An 11,224-nucleotide genomic window follows, 5' to 3' on the forward strand; every position below is an offset into this window, starting at 1 on the left:
CAGGCCCACTCACGAGTGTGCTCACGCCCCCCCCTCCCCCCCCCCCCTCACCACTCATGAGTGAGTGGTGAGTAGGCCTCGCTATCGTTTTGAACTGGAGAGTGTGAGTGCGAATGAGCGCGCGCGCCCCACTCGCAGTGAGCCCGCTCACCACTCGCGAGTGCGAGAGCAACTCGCGGGGAGCCCCGCTCACCACTCGCGAGTGCACTCGCGCTACTCTCGCCATTTGCGGGGTTTACCGCGGTGAGTGCCACTATTGCGCTTGTGCTCGCTGCTGGCTATTCGTCACTGGAGCCTCTCGCTCTGAATGGCGGGATTGCTTTTAGCTTCGGAAATAGGCAGACACTTAGCTCCTGCTATGGGGCACCCTAGAATTAATTATCTGGTGGTGTGTTCTGACGCCGTAAGGCACTAAAACTGTTCGGCTTCATGACCGTTCGGCTTCATGACCGTTCGGCTTTATCAGGCATGGAGAGTCTGCTGCCCGCACTCGCGTGCGAGGGGCGACGACGAGGGGTGAGCGCGAGCGCGAGTGAGTGCGAGTGGTCACGGCGAGTAGTGAGCGTGAACGCAAGTGGGTGCGATTGGTGGAGGGCGCTTAGTGAGCTTGAGTGCGAGTGAGTGCGAGTGGTGAGGGCGACTGGTGAGCGGGAGTGCGTGAGAGTGCGTGAGGAAAAATATATTTTTCTGTGTGAGTGTGACTGAGTGGCGCCCAGTTTTGCCGAGGTATGCTAAAGCTATCGTGGTTACAACAGAGTATGAGTACCTGAAATTTAACTGTAAATCATCCCTCAGCTCTTTCCGCCAATGGGAAGTATCCTTTACAGCCCTGACATGCCGACTTGCTAAACTGAACTCGTGTTTAATTATCTCGATCGACCCTGACAGACGCTTGCATGACTTGCAGTAAACCACAATGCCTAGAACATTACTTATTTCAGTGCCGCCGCTTCTTTCAGCAGAAAAAAAAAATCCCATATAAACCGTTTAAGCTAAAAACGGGGCTTTTATCCAGGCTCGGCTCTAGCTCGGCTTTGAGCAAAAAAGTGCTGCGCTTCTTTGATTAGGTGCAAGCAGCCTAGGAAGCATAAGAAAAGAAACTTTCGTTTTACTACTCGACTTTATTTCTGCCCCCGGAAGACATTTTTGGATTGCTAGATTGTTCTGTAAAGCTTCAGTTAATGTGCTTCTATTACTTTTTCTTGTGAGTGAACTGGTGATTTCACTACTTACTGCTAATGTAAAATGTATGGCTTTTGGGTGTGAGGGCCCTAGTCAGGAAGCCTGTTGTCGTTAGCAGTTTCAGCCTAGACGATGTATTTCTGAACGAAATGTTGAAATAAAATAAATAAAATAAACAATTATTCTATCAGGCCTCCCTAACCTTTCGTAAATCAGAGGGGTTATTTTCATCGCATTTTTTGCTATTCAGATGGTTATTTTCATCGCATTTTTTACTATTTCATACTTAACTAAATAATTACACACAAGCCCTGGCCAATCACCCGCTGTCGGTACGAGCCACTAAACAAAGGTGACGAAAAAGATTATCCACCTTCGTCAACCTTCATCGGCTCATCGCCATATTTCGCGAGAATAAAGGTAAGTGACCGACGAGCTCGGATTGCACGGCACGTTTAAGCACTGGAACACAGTGAAAATCGTCTATTCCCAACTAAGAACGCCACGTAGTTACTGTGTCCTTTTCCCATCCAGGAACTCGCAAAATGGCCATACAGCTGGTGGTTTTAACGTTGGCGGTCGGCGTGCATGCTGCATCCGCTGCAGCGCTCACTTTCAAAGTTCCCGCCGCTTCGAAACAGTGTTTTCATGAAGACATCGAGGTGAACAAGAAGGCTACTGTGCAATTCGTGGTTGTGGCGGGTGGCGTGTTCCACATGGTCATGACGTTGAAGGGCCCCAACGATGAGACTATATACCAGGGCTCGCAGAAACAGTTCGACACGGTAACGATCATAGCCAACGTGACCGGCACGTATACGGCCTGCTTCTCCAACGAGTTCTCAATTCTCAAGCACAAGCACGTCTACATAAACTTCCACGTTGACAACGAGTCACAACTCCGGATTGGCGGGAACTACAGCAATATAGAGTCGTCGTTTGGCAAGATACGGGACAAGCTGAACGCAATTGTGGACTACCAAACGTTCCACCGCCTGCGGGAAGCCCAGGGACGCAAAGTCGCCGAACACCTCAACGAGTACGTTTTTTCCTGGTCCAGTATCGAGACTCTGGAGATTCTGCTTTTCTACTTCCTGCGTAGTGCCTTAATCAAGCGATTGTTCTCCTAGCGCCAGGTCGTCATCGTGATTTTTTTTAGGAAATCGTGACGTTACGCGCTACTGTGGCTCTGTGACGGAATCTTTTGATCGCCCCGTTTGTTGCGTTTACTGCTAGAAATTATGCCTTCAAATTAAACAGAGCTTGTGTCTGCAATCTCTGTTTCGTCTTTTGTTCACAGGACGCTGCCTGCATTTAGATAGCACTCATCCTAGCGGAAAGCGTTTGCGAAGTAGCCATTTTTGTTTCAGCGGCTATCGCTTGAGTGGGTTTTGACGAAGAACTGAACAGGGGCAAGATACACATATTGCCTAGGTTTTTACAGCTTTAGGGACGCTGGTATGCATGAACGTGCGGATTCAGACTAGCGAACCCATGAGCAGCCGACATACTGGCTTTAGCCGCGTTCAGTGATGATGATGTGCCGCTTGTAACTGTTTCACGAGGGCTTCTGTGATGCCCTCAAAGAATCGTAGGTCTCAAGGACGCCATTGAACTAGAGAAATAGGAAAATTTATGGAGTTGAAATATTTAGACGAAGTTTGTTTCTGGTGTAGTGGGTACACTCAGTGGGGTTGTATGTCATCAGAACTTGGTTCTGGCCTGTCCTTTTACTGCGGCTATGTAGTGCTGGCAGTGGCGATCTGAAGGTGAGGCCGCCTGAAAGCAGATGACAAGCCTGCTTGGGATCCGTGTAGATGTTAGGAATCGTGGTGCGCGTCGTTGTAAGGCGTATTCTCAGTTCCATATATGTCAAGCACTTTGGCTGCTTTGTTAAAATACTAACTTTCGTTTTATACTTACCTTTGTGATGTCACGACACATACAATGCGGCGGAAGAATGAAAATTTTGTCTTCAATTGTTTCATTTGTCAGTGAATAAGCGTCGTATTTTGCCGTACAAGCGCTAAGGGTACTACAATACACCAAATCTTTTGAATAAAACACTTTTATTTTGTCTTCATGAACGCTTTAATACATTACTACTTTCTCAGAAAAAGGAAGAAATATACATGTTTGTTACGATGTGGACAGAGTTGAAGCGGGAAGGCAATAGGCTTTTTTTTTTTTTTTTTTTTTTTTTGCAGGAACATCTTAGCAATTGTTGCAAGGCTTCAGTTGGCCCGCGCTCAAGCTCGTGACTTTGCTTAACACTAGCTACTTGCCAAACCATGAGCGCGGTTACAAATACGCTTGAAGTGCACAAATTCGAAGATATCGATCCTGAATTGCATCGTGATGTCTGAATTTTCTTTTGTTAAGCGTAGATGTCTGGGCAATGCTTTTGGGCATCGGACTGTCCAAGATGGACGAGCTCGGAGCAGCTTCTGTGACAGCATCAAGCAGACGGGTGCAAACCGTGACTCGTCGAGGACTTGGGGAAAATCAAATGGAGGTGCGGCAAGTTTTATTAAGCCATACTTTGTCGCTTACTCTTTGCATTATAAAAAGATAAACTATCTGAAGTTTCTTGCACTGTCCAACGTCATTCTACGAACCTCCCTTTATTAAAGTCGCCATTAGCTGCAAATGACGAAATATTTATTTGTCATCATCGTGATCATCCTAGTGATATGAGGAGGAGGATGATGATGATGCTTGAGACCTTCGTCCTGCAGTGGACCTAAATAGTGTATGATTATGATGAAGAAGATGATGATGAGGGACGGTGATTATGATGATGAGTGAACTTTAACTGAAACGATATCGAAGTTCCGGGACAAAATTGTGCTGAAGTTTATATTTGCCGTATACAAGGAAGCACGCTCCTTTATTTTTTAATGTCGTAATTCGCTATCCTAAATTGTGCAGCACTTTATAGAAGAACGAACACTGTGTGTTTAAAAGAAAATAAAAAACAAAACAAATGAAGTTGATTTTTGGGTCTTCATGAATGCTTGAGCATCGCGTCCCTCTCCCTCGCGAACTAGAGAGCGAGAGAGATCACTTTATTAATCCTCACTTTGGTTTACGGGAGCGGTGTGGCCGTCGGTATGAGGCCGGCGGCGACGTTGTCAGCGTGGGTTATCGGAAGTATAATCAAATTTGAAGGTTAATCAAATTTGTTTTGTTATTGTAAAATTGAAACTCCAAGAAGATTTATTTGACAGGGATTATTTAGAAGCATGAAAAACGAACAAAAAACACGATGTTAACCTTTTCTGTTGATTTTGGCTTCGAGAAAAAAGAAATTAGCAGTGGCTTAGCTCGGCTATGTCAAGATATACGTAGCGTGAGCTTAGGTTCAGCTGGTTATTCTTGTGTTTCCTGGTTGTCTAGGATTAGCGGATTATCATTCTTACTTCTTCTACAATACTTTCTAATCCAATCCAATCCAATCCAATCCAGTCGAGTCGAGTCGCGGCGGCGGCTGCTCCGGCGCACCAGCTGTGCGCCGTGAGATGGCACTGCTCCTCGCGCATGCGCAGCACGGCTCTTCAGGAGCCACACGAAACTGCTCAACCTCGGCCAGTGTAGCTCACGCTATAAAACTAAGCATTGTGGCTAGCCAAGTCAAGTAAAGTAATAACGTAGCTAGCTGCAATGGCTGCGCTTACGGCGGCCCGTGATTGCAGCGCGAGATTTCCCTCTAGTATATATTCGTATAAAACTGGAGGCTTTTCGCTACTGAGACATTTTTCTAAAAACTACATATGTAGTTGTTTTGAAACCTTCTTCTGGCAATATTATTTCTTTGCGTCGGTTCTTTTTTTTTTTTTGGTCTGAATACATTTCTTCAGAAATTTTAAACTGTGAGCAGTACTTTTGATGCCTCTGACCGTCTTCTTACAGCAGAGTGCAGGCGACCAAAGCTAAAAGCGGCATGCAGGCATACGACACAACTTTTTAGATGCGACTGCATCTCATTCACTCGCCTTGTCCATGGAGCGTTGTCGGCGTTGTTGTCCCCCTCCCCCATTCTCCTCGCCGTGCGAGCTGCGCTCTCCGCCGCTCACCCCCTCTCCTCTACGATGCCCCTCTCTCGCGAGGGGCATTGGATTAGATTCGAATGGATTGGCTTGGCTTGGCTTGGATTGGATTGGATTTGGATTGGATTGGATTAAAGTGGATTGTGTTAAATTGTGTTGCGTCATAGCCGCGGCAGACACACTGGCGCCGGCGCATGTGCTGTACTCTCACTTCCGCGGTCTCCTCTCCTTCGGGCGCGCTGCGCATATAACCTGTGTGCCGCTTTCCGGCGGCCTTTCGGTCGACGGTTGCTCTCCGCTTGCGCTTGAACCCCCCTCAGCGTCGCATCACACCAGGGTTCCCGCGAGGGGAGGTGGGTCTAATTTTTTGCTTTTAATTGCTGCAAAAAATAATTCAGGCAAGAAAAAGTAAGTAAAGAAACAAACAATTATCAATAAATGTAACTAGAACAGCAATGTAATTTTTTAAAATGCCTTCATGGCAAACGCAGTGAGTGTGCTGCAAGTTGCACTGAGCATATAATTTCATAGTTATATAATGGCACTGAGAGAAAGCCACGGTCGGCCGGTGGGCTATTTTTTGCGCTTTTATCCCTGCAGCGACACACCGTTGTAATGGAGAACTAGTCCGGACGACAGACTAGCCAAATTTCTAAAGATTGCAGCACGACGGCGGTAATGATTATTATTATTATTATTATGACGACGACAACGACGAAGACGAAGACCTCATGTACGGCGTGATATTCATGCACGAAGAAAAAAGACAATTTGTAATGGAAAATCTGGAAGCCAGAATGACTGACCGCATCGGCGAATTCTCGCTGTTTTCTGATTTATGTCACAAAAACTGAACTTTCCACACTTTCGTGCATCCGTGCTTTCACATAGATAAACTTTTATTCCCTTCCAGGTGCGAAAAACGTGAAAGACGCCTGCCAACGTGGGCTGATAGTTGGAAAAGTTGTCACATTGCGAGAACGACCCACTGACGACAACGCAACAACCATGCCTTGCCGCGGATTTTGAGGCAGTATACGTGCATGATAAAATATAGTAAACCGTAATACACTTCATCTCGAATGTCGGAGAGTTCTCTACGCCCAAGGGACAAGATAGGGGGCGAAAGAGACGCGAGGCCTTGTTAATGCGGTGTGCCGACTATGGTGCGTGGGGCGTCTTGCCTCCACGCAGCGTTTTTCTGCGCTTAAATTGCATAAACATCACTTAAAGTGAATCAAAGAGCAGCAATGGATAGCAGTAAAGTTGTTTTTCCTGGTAATGGCGCTTTCGCCGACAGCACGCATGCGTAAATTTGTTGAATTCTACTGTACCACGGACTCTCAGATCATTCCCGCGAGCGTTCGGGTTAGATCTCGGAGGCCATAATTGCTCACTGGGGCCTATTAGTGTCAAATTATGCCTCCGGGTGTTGGTATATTGCTTTCGCGATGCAAGCCGTTGTTTGTAGTGTGTTGGGAAACAGCTGCACTAGGTCCATGGAGGAAGTGATGGCTGTGTAGTATTGCTGCTGTGGAAAGATTTCTCTCGTGTGGACTATACTGATAGAACGTTTTTCCCGGTGTCCCCCCCTACCCCCCGCCCCCCCAGCTTGAAGGTCTTTAGGAGCGACACCCTACCCGATGCTTTGTACGTCTAAGCACATGCACATCATCGGTTGCCTGTTACGCTGGTAATGATTCGGCGTGAGCATATCGGCGAGCACATCGGCGAGATTCGGCGTGAGCCTGAGTGAGCATATCGGCGTGCATGCTCACCCAGGCTTCATGCGCTCACCGATATGACATTCCAGTTGTACTGGTCGAACGGAAATCAACGTATTCCGGGTGTTATAGCCTACGGCACCGCGGTGCTGTTGGGAGATTTCAACCTGGACGTCTCACGGCGCGATCCGACCAAACTGCGGCATTGTGTGGTCGAGCGGTTTGGGTTAATGTTTTAATCCGACAGAAACATGCCAACGGCGCGAAAGGGAAACAGGCAGCCCCAGATTTCTATGCTAGAATAAAACTCCAGACCTTCTAAGTTTCAACCACCTAATTAGGTTGAAATCATGCTCAATCAGAAATTACCAACGAACGTGTTTTGTTTCGTGCACAACTTGGACTGCGCCCAGCCTTGCTGGTCATTCTTCTTCACAGAGTGAAGAATTACAATTTTTTTCTATTAGGGAGCCCGATTTTTTCACAACACTCCCATCCAAACCCCACTTCAGCAGCACTAAATACGTATGACTTGCGTGTCATTAAAAAAGAGAGAAACATTTAAAAACTGTTCTTTCAATCCACTAGATCTTGTTGGACGTCAGACAAATGGACCTAAGGTTGTTAAAGTCGGAGGCCTAACATGAACTTTCTGTAACACGATTATCTTGAGCACTTTCCAGTTTTTTGTAATTAAAAAAAAAACTGCAGTGGTACATTGATTTCATTTAAAAGAATCGCTGCGGACTCCGTGGCAAAAAATAGAATGCCCCCATCCGTAACGCCATTGAGACGCCCACGACAGGGGGATAGCGTCACGCTATCAACTAGGTGTATCCACACAGAGTTTAGGAGAAATAAGGCAACACAGGCGCAAATAAACAGATTTAATTGACACTTAGTGTGATCTGGTGCTGACCCGCCGACCCGGCGAGATGTCGCGACTCGTAGGAGCGGGTCAGGAAGGCGGCCGCTGGATCTCGGGGAAAGGGAACCCTCAACCTGGGGCCGGGGAGCACGTTACTCTGTTGGCCCGGGAAGGCCGGGTCTCTGGTTCTGGGGTGCGCGGGGATGCACTCGTACGCTGCAGGGCTCTCGAGGCGATCTCAAGATGCTGCTGCGGGCTCGCTGGTCTGGTCTTCGTAGGTGGGACTCGCGGCCGGCGGCGATACACTTGCCGCGATCTTGTGCCGGGATGCGGGAGAGCGCTCTCGGGTGGTTCCTACTAAGGTCCCTAAAAGGGACCTTAGCTCCTACGGCGGCTACGTCAGCGGCGGGTGGAGAGAGCGACCAAAGGGCGCGCGGGCCTTATTAGATGCGACGCTGAGAGCATCTCTTATCGGCGACCCTGCCCTTCCTGCGTGCGTCCGTCGTTGTTGTCCGCAACGCTGCGCCCCTCCTTCTCTCGCCGTGATAGCGCGCCCTCTCCCCCAACATCTGTGACGCGCGCAGTGCGACGCGCTCTCTCACTCCGCCGGTGGGCGGCGCAAGCGCGGCGCAAGCGCGCTGTGCGCATGTGCAGCGCCCTCTCTCTCCGCGGTCTCCTCTCCTTCGGGCGCGCTGCACATTAAGCGTAAGCGGAGTGCCGCGCTCCGGCCGGTCTCTCAGTCGACGGTCGTCCGCGCTACGTTGCTTTCTCTCTCTCTCTCTCTCTCTCTCTCTCTCTCTCTCTCTCTCTCTCTCTCTCTCTCTCTCTCTCTCTCTCTCTCGCATTACCCGACGATTGCTCACGCAATTTGAGTAATCGCCCCAACGGAAACGCACAATGGAACCCCCTTCAGCGTCGCATCACACCAGGGTTCCCGCGAGGGGAGAAGGGCGTAATTTTTATCCCTCTGCGGTTGCGTATAGGTCAGGCAGAGTTGATTCGGGGAACAAAGGGCCTAGGCCGGTCATTGTTCGCTCCGCGCGTTTACGTGCCGCCTCCACCGAGCGCCTGATGGTCAGCATGGGAATGTCTCCGAAGGACGGCCGTTGCTCAGCCACAAAACGGCCCTCATGTCGGCTCTTCCGTTATTCGGTGCACGCAGTCAACGGCCGATGTCAACGCCCGATCGTCACACCGTCATGCCCCCTCTAGCAACTAGGAGATTGCCCCTCAACACAAGACAAAAACTGCCACAAAGTCATCGCATTTTGCACAAGTTAAATTTATAAGACAGCGTCTATTATCACGGCAACCATGAGAATTGCCGCCAGAAATTTCTCACGGCAGTCGCCTCTCAGTGGCTAAGCACGCCACCCGTAGATTTTATGGTGCAAATATTTCCGGTCCCACAGCTGCTCCTGTGGCGCTGTGTTATAGCACTTGCTTTTAAATGAGAAGGCTCAGGTTTGAGTACGGCATTGCCAAAGTGCTTTTGAAGCTGTCGAAATTTTTGAAATGCTCGCTCATGATGCTTTTGTTAATGCTTTTTTATTCTGGTTATTATTATAGCAGAAGATCGACGTACAGGACTTCTAGAATATGTTAGATTAGATTTAATTTAGATAGTATTATGTGTCGTTCGGCTGGATTAGGATTGGATTGTTGTAGTTGGGCTGTATTTAGGTAGGTTATGATACGTTAGGTTTGGTTACCCTAGGTTAGGTTTGTTTGGGTTACGTTGGGAGGTAATAGGTTTCCGCGAATTTCAGGCCAGCCAACTTTTATAGAAACTGCCGTGAGAATTTCGCGGAGGTAAATCTCCCGGTTGCCGTGAGATTAGACACAGCCAATTTATAATACCAGATTATTGGGCAATCCCCGATGAGTGTACGCGTATATGAGTGATTGGTTTCTTAGTGACCATTCGATCGGCCATGCTCTGGCTCAACTTCTTTTAGATTCCACCTAACTCTGTGAGGGGTCATCAGGCCTTTACGATGTTTTATCAGAGGTTTCAAATTTCGTTTGTTTTCACCACATAAGATTGCAACTGTCGGCTATAAATTTCTGTTCCTTTCTAATTATACTAGTTGCCAGTCAGCGTACGTATTGTGATTTTCTTCTGTGTCCCCCGTCATTCATTGCGCTGTTACTTTCCATCATAAATACGTATCAACTCTCCCAAATTTCCATCTTGTTGCAATACTGGAAGTCGTATTTTAGGGCAAACGAAGAAGAAACCGAAGAAGTGCAAAATACGTGGGCTGCGCACCTTCGTCAACTAACCGTCGGGTTATCGCCATAACGCGTGAGGATCGAGGTAAACGTGTGACGAGATTAGGCTGCGTAGCACGGTTTCACTCCGGAACTCTGGAAATTTAACCCGGTTTGGGCCCACAACGTCGCAAGTTTGCTGCGTCCAATTTCCATCCAGCTACTCGCAAGATGTCCATCCTGTCAGTGCTTCTAGCCTTGACGTTCGGCGTGCATGCTGCATCCGCCGCTGCGCTCACTTTCAAAGTTCCCGCCGCTTCGACGCAGTGTTTTCATGAAGACATCGAGGCGAACAAGAAGGCTACGGTGCAATTCGTGGTTGCAGCGGGCGGGGCGTCCGGCGTGGTCATGACGCTGAAGGGCCCCAAAGATGAGACTCTATACCAGGGCTCGAATAATCGGTTCGACATGGTAACGATCTTGGCCAACGTGACCGGCACGTATACGGCCTGCGTCTCCAACGAGTTCTCCATTCTCGAGCACAAGCTTGTCTACATGAACTTCGAGGTTCGCGAGAAGTCACCGCCGCGGCTCGGCGAGAGCGACAACACCATGCGTGACATAGAATCATCTCTGGAAAAGGTCCGTCGCGAGCTAAACACGATTGTGGACTACCAAACGCACCATCGACTGCGAGAAACCCACGGGCGTAAACTCGCCGAACACCTTAACCAGCACGTCTTCGTCGCGTCCATCGTCGAGACGTTGATCCTTCTGATTATATTCTTTGGACGTTGTATCTCCGTCAAGATGTTATTCGATTAGCGCAAGGTCGCCATGGCAGTGTTCTAGAGAAGCGTGAGGCTACGTACTACCATGATTCTGTGATGAAACCCTTGATCTTCCCATTGGCTATACATTTTCCTGATAGACATTTTACCTTCAAATTAAACACCGTTCGTGTAAGCAGCGACTTGTTCGGTTGCCGTCGCTCTCATTTTGACAATACTCCTCGCGGCGGAAAGAGGCTGCTTAAGGAGGTGTTTTACCGCATAGCTGTGAAGGCTGACGAAAATACGTCTGGCGTCGACAAAAATACCAGATGCGCATGTCAGCGCGTGCCTCTCGGCGACCGCGCGGCGTCCCCGGGGCTAGGTGTCGGGCACTACCTTTGCGCAATGGCTTTA

The 11,224-nt window shown here is 48.6% G+C and overlaps 2 pseudogenes; both read left to right on the top strand.

The window, feature by feature from the left end:
* Positions 1-1,727: 1,727 nt before the first annotated feature.
* On the top strand, positions 1,728-2,392 carry LOC144167738 (transmembrane emp24 domain-containing protein 7 pseudogene; annotated as a pseudogene).
* A 7,876-nt stretch (positions 2,393-10,268) lies between these two features.
* LOC144168588 (transmembrane emp24 domain-containing protein 7 pseudogene) lies at positions 10,269-10,862 on the top strand (annotated as a pseudogene).
* Positions 10,863-11,224: the final 362 nt, after the last annotated feature.

This window comes from Haemaphysalis longicornis, unplaced genomic scaffold (genome assembly GCF_048455015.1).
Source record: "Haemaphysalis longicornis isolate Haplotype H1 unplaced genomic scaffold, Haemaphysalis longicornis Haplotype H1 scaffold_2, whole genome shotgun sequence".
In the NCBI taxonomy this organism is placed as follows: domain Eukaryota; kingdom Metazoa; phylum Arthropoda; class Arachnida; order Ixodida; family Ixodidae; genus Haemaphysalis; species Haemaphysalis longicornis.